Source organism: Mastomys coucha, unplaced genomic scaffold, assembly GCF_008632895.1.
Source record: "Mastomys coucha isolate ucsf_1 unplaced genomic scaffold, UCSF_Mcou_1 pScaffold13, whole genome shotgun sequence".
NCBI lineage: Eukaryota > Metazoa > Chordata > Mammalia > Rodentia > Muridae > Mastomys > Mastomys coucha.
In genome coordinates, this window is record NW_022196895.1 from 68,486,591 (window position 1) to 68,497,819 (window position 11,229).

The window sequence follows — 11,229 nt, forward strand, 5'->3', positions numbered from 1 at the left end:
GACACATGCTCCGCTACATTCATAGCAGACATATTTATAATAGCCAGAAGCTGGAAACAACCCAGATGTTCCTCAACAGAGGAATGGATACAGAAAATGTGGTACATCTACAGAATGGAGTACGACTCAGCTATTAAAAACAATGGATTTATGAAATTCTTAGGGAAATGGATGGATCTGGAGAATATCATCCTGAGTGAGGTAACCCAATCACAAAAGAACACACATGATATGTACTCTAGGATAAGTGGATATTAGTCCAGGAGCTCGGAATACCCAAAATACAATCCACAAACACAAGAAACTCAAGAAGAAGGAAGACCAAAGTGTGGACACTTTGTTCCTTCTTAAAAGGGGGAGCAAAATACCCATGGAAGAAGTTGCAGAGACAAACTATGGAGCAGAGACTGAAGGAAGGACAATCCAGAGACTGCTCCACCTGCGAATCTTTCCCTTATTCAGTCATGAAACCCAGACACTATTGTGGATGCCAGCAAGTGCTGGATGACAGGAGCCTGATATAGCTGTCTCCTGAGAGGTTCTGCTAGTGCCCGACTAATACAGAAGTATAAGCTCACAGCCACCCATTGGACTGAGCACAGGGTCCCCAATGAAGGAACTAGAGAAAGGACCCAAGGAGCTGAAGGGTTTGCAGCCCCTTAGGATGAACAACAACATGACATACTAACTAGTACTCTCAGAGCTCCCAGGGACTAAACCACCAACCAAAGAGTACACATGGTGGGACTAATGGCTCCAACAGCATATATATAGCAGAGGATGGCCTAGTTGGTCATCAATGGGAAGAGAGGCCCTTGGCCCTGTGAAGGTTCTATGCCCAGGTGTAGGGAAATGTCAGGGCCAGGAATTCAGAGAGGGTGGGTTGGTGAGCAGGGGGAGGAGGAAGGGAACAGGGTTTTTTTTTTTTTCTTTTTCTTTTTTTTCTTTTTGGAGAGGAAACTGGGGAAGAAGATAGTATTTGAAATGTAAATAAAGAAAATATTTTTAAAAAAGTATTAATTACAGGCAATTAAACATGAACTGGCTACAGAAATAATGTCAAAACAAAAAGTATGCCTTCTTTTATCATGATTTACACACTTCAACTACGTATTTTCAGGGGTTTGGGAAGAATTTTTTTTTCCCAGAATAGCTGCCAGCATGATAATCTGAGGAGTTTTCCATTGAAACTTGAAGAAGAGGAGAAACATTCTCAGCTTACACTAATAAATAAATAAATAAATAAATAAATAAATAAATAAATAATAAATAAGTACTGCACTTTAATGTTATTATCTATGAATTGGAGGGGGAAATGCCAATTGAGGAAGAGCTAAGTAATTCATGAAAGAAAAAAGCAATGAAGAGAAATCACATCACAAGAGTAGTGTTACTGTGTTAGCAGAGCTTTGAAAGTAAGCAAATGGATCTTGAGATATTGAACATGATAAGGTGAAAACCAAGACAAGCTTGTCACTAGGGCCTTTCAGAAATACTGGAAAATTTCCAATTAGCAATAATCATACCTCAGATAGACCTCATTGGCTATGATACTGCCACTGAACAGTACAGAAGCAATAGAGACAGGTCAGTATTAGATTTCAAGAAATTAAAATCTTCAAGGAACCTTAGAAAGCTGGATTAGAGGCAGCACTGTCAAACATGAGGATAAGGGTTCATGAAAGCCAAACACATCATAATAGTGCTAGTCAGAGGTGGGAGTCACTGGAGAGAGTTGAAAAGAATGCACCTTGCTCTTTCAGGAGTTCGTACAAGTAACATAAAAATTTTACAACAGGACAAACAGAAGCAGAAGGAATAACCTGCCAACAATATATTGAGCTCATGTTTGGGAAGTATGTACAACCAATAATCATTGAGCTTTGACATTGAGAGTGTATAAAAGCTGTCTTTGGAAAGTTCTCATTCTGGAAGGTAGTAGACCCTTGAAAAAGTTTTGTGGTGAACATCTCCATCCATAAAAGAATGAGCAGAAGAAATGTATTAGAAGACAATGTAATTAAAGCATAAAATGAACATTCATGAACATTCAGGACCTAACGATAGCAATCAAAAAATGTTGTCGAACTCCAAAAATATTATAAAACGAGAGTCAAGTTTCAATTTTAGGTAAATGATGCCCTTGTTAGTGTTAAGGATATTATATGCTTTTTGAGAATAACTATACTAAGAAGTATTTGATGACAATCTCAATCTCACGGTTAGCTCAAACACTCTACCACTAGGCAAGGACAGGATTGTTTCCATAGTCAAATATCTTCAACTTTTTACCACCATGTTACTTTATTCAATATATCTTTAAGTTGTTCTGAACTTTAGTACACACAACAGTCATCCATTTTTGTTGCTAATAATACGTTAAAGCCCAAAAGTCAGGCAGATGATACCTTGAGGTAAGGCCAAGGGATCAAGAATTACATTCCATCCTCCTAAACTAAGAGCATGTAATGTTGAGAGTCACAGTTGTCTTGCTGTGGGTAAGGATGGATAGAAAACCATGTTGAAGGGACAACAGGTTTCGCGCCACAGCTGAGGATTGTGAGACAAGAGACAAGAAAACAGAAAGCCTCGGAGGGAAGTAGCGCTGTGGACACAGCTCGGTGGTTCAGTGGGTCTTAGCACCATGCAAGCCCTGCCTTCCATGCTCAGCACCACCAAAGAAAAATAAAAAAGACTATGAGGGTAAAGTCTGTTCTCCACTGCTATGATACGACTGGATATAAGACAACTCGGCCTACCTTTTACTTTTTCATATTTATCTCACTTTCATTATGAAAGAAAGTTTTAGCTATTACACAAGCTGATAGGGGAGACTGGTTTCTAGTGAATGATATAAACAAGTATGGCTTATTAAACTATTTCGAGTTCCGTAACTAGTCAGAATTGAAATGTGCCCTGAGTCCAAAATATAAGTTACCTCTTAGAGTTAATATGATAAAAAGAATGAAAAACTATGGGTATATTGATGCATGTCTTTAATCCCAGCACTCAGGAGGCAGAGGCAGGAGGATCTCTATGAGTTCATAGCCAGCCAGCTTGGTCTAGATAGTGAGTTCCAGGCCAGCCTTGACTAAACAGTGAGGCCTTGTCTAAAACAAGACCAAATAAACCAATTCATGAATGTTTTTATATTTATCAATTGATGAAATAAATCTTGTATTTACTAATATCATTAATATGTTACTACTGTTATTATTAAATTTATCCAGTTCATTTCTTACATTGTTGTAAATTGTGGTTTATTACATATATTCTTATAGGAAAACACTGCTGTTGATCTCTTTCCTGTATATTATCTGAGTAAGAGATGAGAAATCTCAAAAGTAATTGGGTTGAATTTGTGGTTTAGCAGGTCAGAAAGTGGGATCCTTCATGGAAAAATGCTGGCCAAGGCCATTGCCCTAGCAGAGGAAGCTTTGCACCCCAATGATAAATTTGAAACATTGTCTAATCTTTGAATGGGCTTAAATATGGAAACCAATGCCCTATCTCACTTAGGAAGTCTCACTTGAAAAAGTTGTGCTTTGTTCCATTTAAAGAGAAACATCAGTGATAGATAATTTAATAAGACAAACTATACTTAACCTGTACTTATGATGTTGATCACTTCATTGTGAATAAGACTACTTTATAATTAATGTAAAAACATAACAAACATTTTTTAAAAAATAGCATCCTAGAACAGTTTTGATTCTTGGTCTCATGTTAAAGGTAAATGGGGATCTGGTGATGTCTGAAGCACCATTTCTCTCTCATCTGTACGCACCATTTCTCGTTCATCTGTACGCATGCCTTCTAAGGGCAGCCATTTGCAACCCTAAGGTTGTTCCACTGCACACAGCATGCGCTTGTTCCATGCTCGCCACGTGGCATCCACCCTTTACATATCAACACTAGACATTTCCTGACACGAGTTGTTTGTTTGCTGTCCCATACTATTCGTAACTCCTATCTGTGTGGAGACTTCCACGCCTACTTTGTGTCTCCTGTAACTACACACATGATCTCAGCTAGCACTTAATGGCGGTTTTATGCCAAGGTGTTTTTCTCAATGACTGACTCATCTAGGCATGGATCCTATGCCTTCTGTATCCAGGGAGCAGGAATTCAGAGACTTATAAATGTAATCAGAATACTGCATCATCGTTGGTAACAGAGGTATTATCCAATTACAAACACAGGGCTTTTAGAGGTTTCATTTCAAACCAATATCTACTCCTTAATTAAAATGATCCCATATGCATTTCTCATTTAATAGAGTAACATGAAATATTAATTACTTATATTGGAAGTAAACAACAGAAAGCTAATAAATTTACAAATTCAATTACTATAAAAACTATCAAGTGTCTTTTTGTTTAATTGCTATGGATTCTTCTTTAGACATCATGATGGAATTAATAGAACATTCTGCTAATCAATGGAGATTGATTAATTGATCAGTCTCCAGTACATGGTTAGATTCTTTAACCTCCAGACATTTTTATTTATGCCCAGGAAGTACCAGAGTGAGCACCTCTCACACAGATATGAGAGACATAGAGCCAGGGTAGAGGGAGGAGGTTTGGACATTATCCAAAGTTCAGTGTGGGGTGATGTGGCTTTTGCATATATATGGAGCATGTCACCCTTGAAGGGTAAGCATTATGCTGCTCATTAATATATTATCAAGGTCTCTTCATAAGTGAAAAAAAAAACACAGTCATCCTTCATGGATGAGCTATTGCCTTATTCTTGAGGATTTATTAAAAATTAATGCCATATCACTTTATGTTTTTGGTACATGCCAGTACTTCAAAATACAGGGTGATAGATTTGAGCACAAAATTATGCTTAAAGTACACTAAAAATATAAATATCTGCAAAGTAAACACAGCCGTCTCTCTTGTCCCCTTGGAGCTTCTGCCTGCAGTCCAAGCACCTGTATTCCTCCAGCCCTCAGCTTCTCACCATGCTGTGATTTATACCCCCTGTGGAATTTACAAGCTCTTAGAAAGCAGATCTATTTTTGAGGTAGGAAAGTGTAATAATGTCTTTGCCACAAATTTTCAGCATTGCAAGTTTACAAAGCAACTCGTCTACTCTTTCAGGTGAGCAGTCACAGCTTTCTGAAGCCTTATGGTGAGACACCGAAGCCAATGTTTCGGGGGGGGGGAGCTTGAAATGCTGAACAAGGAGTTAGAAGTGGTTCTGACCCACTGACTCAGCTTTATTTATTGGAACATTGGTGCTGAATATACTTAAAGGTTATATGCTTCAAAGAATAGCAATGGCCCTCTGATCCCTATGCAGTCTATTTCTTTTGTTTTTTCCTTTCTTTTCTGTTTTTCTTTTCTTTTTTTCCCAATAGTTTTTTTTCCCCATACAATGTGTTCTGATCACATTTCCCCTCCTTGAATTTCTCCAAGATCATCCTCCACACCTTTCCACTCACCCAGTTACACATCTTCTCTCTTCTTCATATAAAATATAAAGGTAAATAGAGTAACAAGTAAACAAGAATAAAATAAAGAATGAGAAACACACATGTACATACAATCCATAAAAACATAAAATTGAAAACCATAATATACGAGCAAAAGGCCAGTAAGGTAAAAGATGACCAAAGAGAGCAATGTGAGACAAGAAAAAGACAACAACAACAACAAAATAAAACACGAAAACTAAATAAGTCCAAAATGCACAAACAAAAAAACAACATAAATAAACAACAACACAAAAACCTCAATTGGTTTGTTTTGTGTTGGCCATAGATGCTGGGCATGGGACCTGAGCTTAAGTGTTGTTTACAGGTTTGTATATGCACTGTGACTCCATGAGAGACAACTAAATTTTCCTTTGCTAGCAGAGGCAACTATCTTCTTGGTTAGGGATGGGAACTGTGTCCACTTCCCCTCTCAGTGCCAGAATGTCAATTGGCTTGGAACTCTGTAGACCCTCTCTGTGCTTGGACAGATTTTTATTTTTAAGAACATTTAAGAATACTGCAATCATTTGTCACATAATTTTCTCAGGTGCAATGTCTAATTTCATCCTGTAAGTATGAGCAGAACAAAACCCTACATGCCTGTCAGGTGGCAATAGCAACACCAAACCCATCATTATCAAATCCATCCCAAATGCCAGTCACTTAAGCCTTCAGCATTCAGCTAGAAAGCACATATTTCTTCCAGCAGCTGAGACTCTTGTTTCTTCCCATCTTAGAGTCTCCATGTGTCCTTTTTTTCCCCCTCTATCTGGAACAACCTGATGCATATTGACACAATAGTTTCCTCTTCCCTTGGTCTTAGGTTAAATAATAATTCTTTTAAATTCATTATGAGATATTTAAACATTTGTATTGCTCCTTCTACTCTTTTCTGAAAACAATAAAAGTGAATGTTTTATAAGTGTTTAATATCTCTGACCTGGGACTGTAAGCTTCATAAGGGTGAGAACATGTCATTTTGGTCACTGGATTTCCTCTGTCCTAACAATTCTTTAACACATTGGAGCCTCAAAATAAATACTTGAAGAAAATATTTTATATTCTATATAATGTCTTATATAGAATATTTTATACACATCACCATCATCTGTAACATTCTGATGGACACACATCACCATTATCTGTGACACCATGGCAGACACACTTCACCATCATCTGTGACACCGTGGTGGACACACATCACCATCATCAACAGTACTTCATAATCATTGAAGTATTAGTCCAGATTTAAATATTACATACTTAATATATCTATAGGTTGATGCTTTAAGTACATGTATTTGGAAAATATTCACCAAATAAGCACATGAATAAATATACATATCACTCCAGAAAGTTATCATTTTCATTTGTGTGTGTTGACATTTAGGCACTGCTCTATCAAATTATAAGTAAACACTAAAAGCTACTACCAGCATGTAAAACTAAACCTCATGCATCTGACAGACTGCCTCTGTTTACTCTCACTCTAGTCTCCACCTCCTATGATCTTGATGTTTTTACATACTAGCTGTATGAGAGAATACTATTTTGAATGTCTACACATGTTACTCCATGTAGTATTATGTCAATCAGGCTTTCTTGTGTTGTTGTAAAGGACAGGATTTCCTGCTTTTGGAAAACTGAATTATATGCTACTATGTAAGAAGTTTTCTTTATCTATGCATTCATTATTACATTCTCATGAAAGCTGTTAGAGGGGCATTATGTAGAAGATATAGTAACAATTTTCACCTACCCAAGATCAGGGAAGCTTTCACCTTCAAGATATAAAGTGTCTCAAAGATCGCCCTTCTTGGAGAAGAAAGGGAAAGAAGAATGGGAGAGGAGCTGCAAGATGTGGGGAAGAGCAGGGCTGATATTGAGATTTAAAGTGAGTAAATTAATTAATTAATTAATTAATGAAAAAATTAATTCAGCATGGTTCAAGACACAAGTCAATGGTAGAGTACTTGCCTAGTAAGCATACAGGAGGCCATGCTATCAATTTCTACTAAAGCTGGACTAGTAAAAGAACAAAGAAAAATAGACATAGATAGATAGATAGATAGATAGATAGATAGATAGATAGATAGATAGATAGATAGGTGAAGGAAGGAGAGAGAGGGAGAAAGGAGGGAAGGAAGGAAGGAAAAAAGGAAGGAAGGAAGGAAGGAAGGAAGGAAGGAAGGGAGGAAGGAAGGAAGGAAGGGGGAAGGAAGGAAGGAAGGAAGGAAGGAAGGAAGGAAAAGAAAGAAAACGTATATCTGTTCAAGCTGTCCATAAATGCGCACCACGATTTAGTTTCTGTATCCGAGGGCCACAGTAAGGACTACCATGTCACAGTCTGCTTAATATGAATCTACCTCAATAAAAGCCATACATGGTGTTTCCAGTGCCAGGCCTCACATTTAAACTAGACAGGTTTCAAAACCATTATCCAAATAAGATAGCAGGCCACAGACAAGCAAAAGGTACCAGCAGCTAATCTACAGATGCTTAGAGAGATACTATCAAGTAGCAGAAGTTAAAACAAGTCAATCTGCTCATACACCTAGAGGAACCGCCAAAGCAGCAGTACATACTTGAATCTACATTAGTTGTTATAACGGAAATCGTGCTGATGGCTTCAAATTGTGAAACCTGCTCCCTGTAGTTGGAGAAGCTCGGAAGACTGAGATTAAGCTACTGGCTAATTAGGTTTCTGAGAAAGCTGCTTTCCTGTTTTGAAATATTGTCCAACTCTTATCTCCACACAGAGGAAACTGAAAGCCCAAGAGTTATTGCTTCCTGTTAGAGACACAAATTATATTACAGAAGGTCTACCTCCATGAGCTCATCTACACCTGATTCCCTCCAAGAAGGCCACCTGCAGAAGCTCATCACACTGGCACTGAGTGAAACACAGGCCTTTTGCAAGGGATTCGAATATTTTGTCCTTAGCATAGACAGGAAAAGTATCTTGTCATCATTAGAGTTTCTAAATAATAATACATTAGTTAATAACCATCTATGTTAAATAATATTTGAAGAAATTCAAAAGCAGCCATTTGTCAGGGAAGATATGCTAACCCCTGAGCGCAGAGAGGAATATTACAAAAGCACAAAGCTGTGGGAGCTTTGTAGGACAAAACCAAGGAAGGAAATGCCATTTCCAGAAAGAGTGGGGCTGAACATGGGCTGCGGACAAAGATGGATTTGGAAAAGCCAACAGTTCCATGAGACTGAGCAAGCAGAAGTGAGAGGTGGCACATACAATACTGTATTTGTCAGAGATCTGCTCATGACCTTCATAGACACCTACTTGTTACCATGTTACCAGATGATTTCCATTGTCCTTATTTTGATGTGGAAGTGAATACTCGTCAGCTGAGAAAGGCAGCTGCTATATATATGGATTCAGTGGAAGGGAAAATTTACTGGATCTTTTTGCAGTTGCTTATATTACCATTAAAACTAGGCAGAGCCGATAAGGTCATTGGAAGTATTATAATTCATGAGGTCAAAATTGACAGTTATACTATATTTTTTAAAACTCTAAAAATACCGTAGGTCAAAAGGACAGTCCCTTTGGCTAAGCTGGAGAAAGCATATTTCTTTTCTGAAAGACAAGAAGTGAATACTTTACCATCTACTGCTATCTGTACTTACTCCAACAACTGAAAAAGACAATTTATTGCTTAAATAAAGCAATGAAAGTAGTAGGTGCCTATGGATGGCTGCATTACCACATAGGCTATGGAAACACACACACACACACACACACACACACAAGTGAGCAGTACACTTCGACAACCAAAGAAAAACAAGTTTGAGATTTTCAAAACATAAACCCACTAGAAATCTCTATTACATTTCATGGAGGTTATCATTAGCAGCATGTAATTAAAATGATAGCCGTTGTCATTGGGCATTGCTTCATTTGAAGCTGAGATTCAAAAACTTAAAGAAGTTAGCATCAGAGAAGCCTCTAGTCTGTCGGCTACTTCTCACTAATATACTTTCTTTTAAACAGGAGCTTTAAAACAACAACAACAACAAAAGATTTATCTTTCTCCTCTCACCATTATAATATTTTAAAATTAAAAAATAAAAGATCAAGGTGTGCTTATGATGAAGATCAAGAAACATCGATCCCTTGCTATGAATGGGAGAAGTCCATCAAAGTCGGTAGACTTGTGTATCCTAGGCCTAGGAGCGACGGGGGAGTACAGATACTGAAAACGGTACTCTAGTCTCCATTCCACTTCCAAAGACCCGGAACACTTTGCTGCAAATGATTTTCTCTGTTTAATAAGCACACCATGTGCAAATGTACTAAACACATAAATATAATGGTCATAATTACTGGGTTCAATGTCAAGCACCCTTTAAATCTACTGATTAAATCAATTTGATGATTGTAAAGCTTTTTTATTACAGCTCCTGTATGAAGAAGACAACACAACTGAGGGAAAAACTATACATTTTACTTGAAAGAAATGAAATCTTTTATTTACATTAATTACATTAATGTAATTTCCAAGAGTCCTAGTGTAATTTAGCATTTTCTCATTAAGAATAAAACCATCCACCATCACTCCACCATCTTTTTGTTTAAATCATGGAATCAACATATTGTCTTCCCTTATGCATAGACTGAGGTCCATGAACAAAGTATGATTGGTAAAAATTTTCAATTCTTCATGGTAAAAGGGTCTATATCATTTAGGGGGATTATGATTCTGAACCAACAAGGTTTCCTTCAACTTTTGCTCATATGTAAAAAAGCCTTTGTCTTCGGCAAAATTCAGCTCACTATCAATTTGGTGTGAAATCACAAGGGCTTTCACAGATAATCAATGGTAAGGCAATGTCCGCCATGTATGAAACCAACCAAACTGCAAACAAACAAATAAGCAATGGGACAACATCTGTGTTGACTTTCTCACTGGCCACCAAAGGGGTCTTTAATTTTTGAGGAATAATTAAATCTGCATTATTGGGTACATTATTCAAGAAATTAATTTACTTTTTTTACAGTTGAAATGTTAGTCATCTGTATTGAATAAGAGAACATCTAAATGAGAGGAAAAGGACATGGACAATTGTTTTGAAAGAGATAAACAAATCTGATTTGAACAGAGACCATGAGTATGGTATTGACCCAAAGAAGAGAGTTTGATGCAAATAGAAAAATGGCTCTATGTCCCAGTGTAGGGGAAATGTCAGGGCCAGGAAGCAGGAGAGGGTGGGTTAGTAAGCAGGGGGAGTGGAGAGCGAATAAGGGTTTTTTTTCCAAAGGGAAAACCAGGAAAGGAGATAACATTTGAAGTGTAAACAAAGAAAATATCTAATAAATTTTTTTAAAAAAGTTAAAAAAAATGGAAGATGGGACATTTCTTTTTAAGTATTTTCCTGGTTATGTGGGGATGGCATTCTAACTGAATTCTGCATGTTCTGTATCATGATGATGCTGACAGAGACATTTATTGATGACATGAAATATTTTTATTTTATTTAAAAATAAAAGGTTTGTGTTAAGAGCTAGCAATGTGCAGGTTTTATGCTATTGGCTATAAGTTTGGCAAAACAAGTCAGACTCTCTTATCTGAAGGTTAGATTACAGAGGCTCTTACACAACAAAAGGCTCTCGCTTCTACACCTGCATGTTTCATTGTTAGCTTGAAATATTGTAAGTGTCGTTCTCTTACAAAATAACTTTTCCTGTGTTGCCTTTTTCTTATTAGAAAAACAGTACA

At 37.2% G+C, this 11,229-nt stretch overlaps 1 non-coding gene across 1 annotated transcript; it reads right to left on the minus strand.

Moving 5' to 3' along the window:
• Positions 1–1,427: 1,427 nt before the first annotated feature.
• On the minus strand, positions 1,428–1,571 carry LOC116087951. The gene has a single exon (XR_004117714.1). It is a non-coding gene; the product is annotated as a U4 spliceosomal RNA (small nuclear RNA).
• Positions 1,572–11,229: the final 9,658 nt, after the last annotated feature.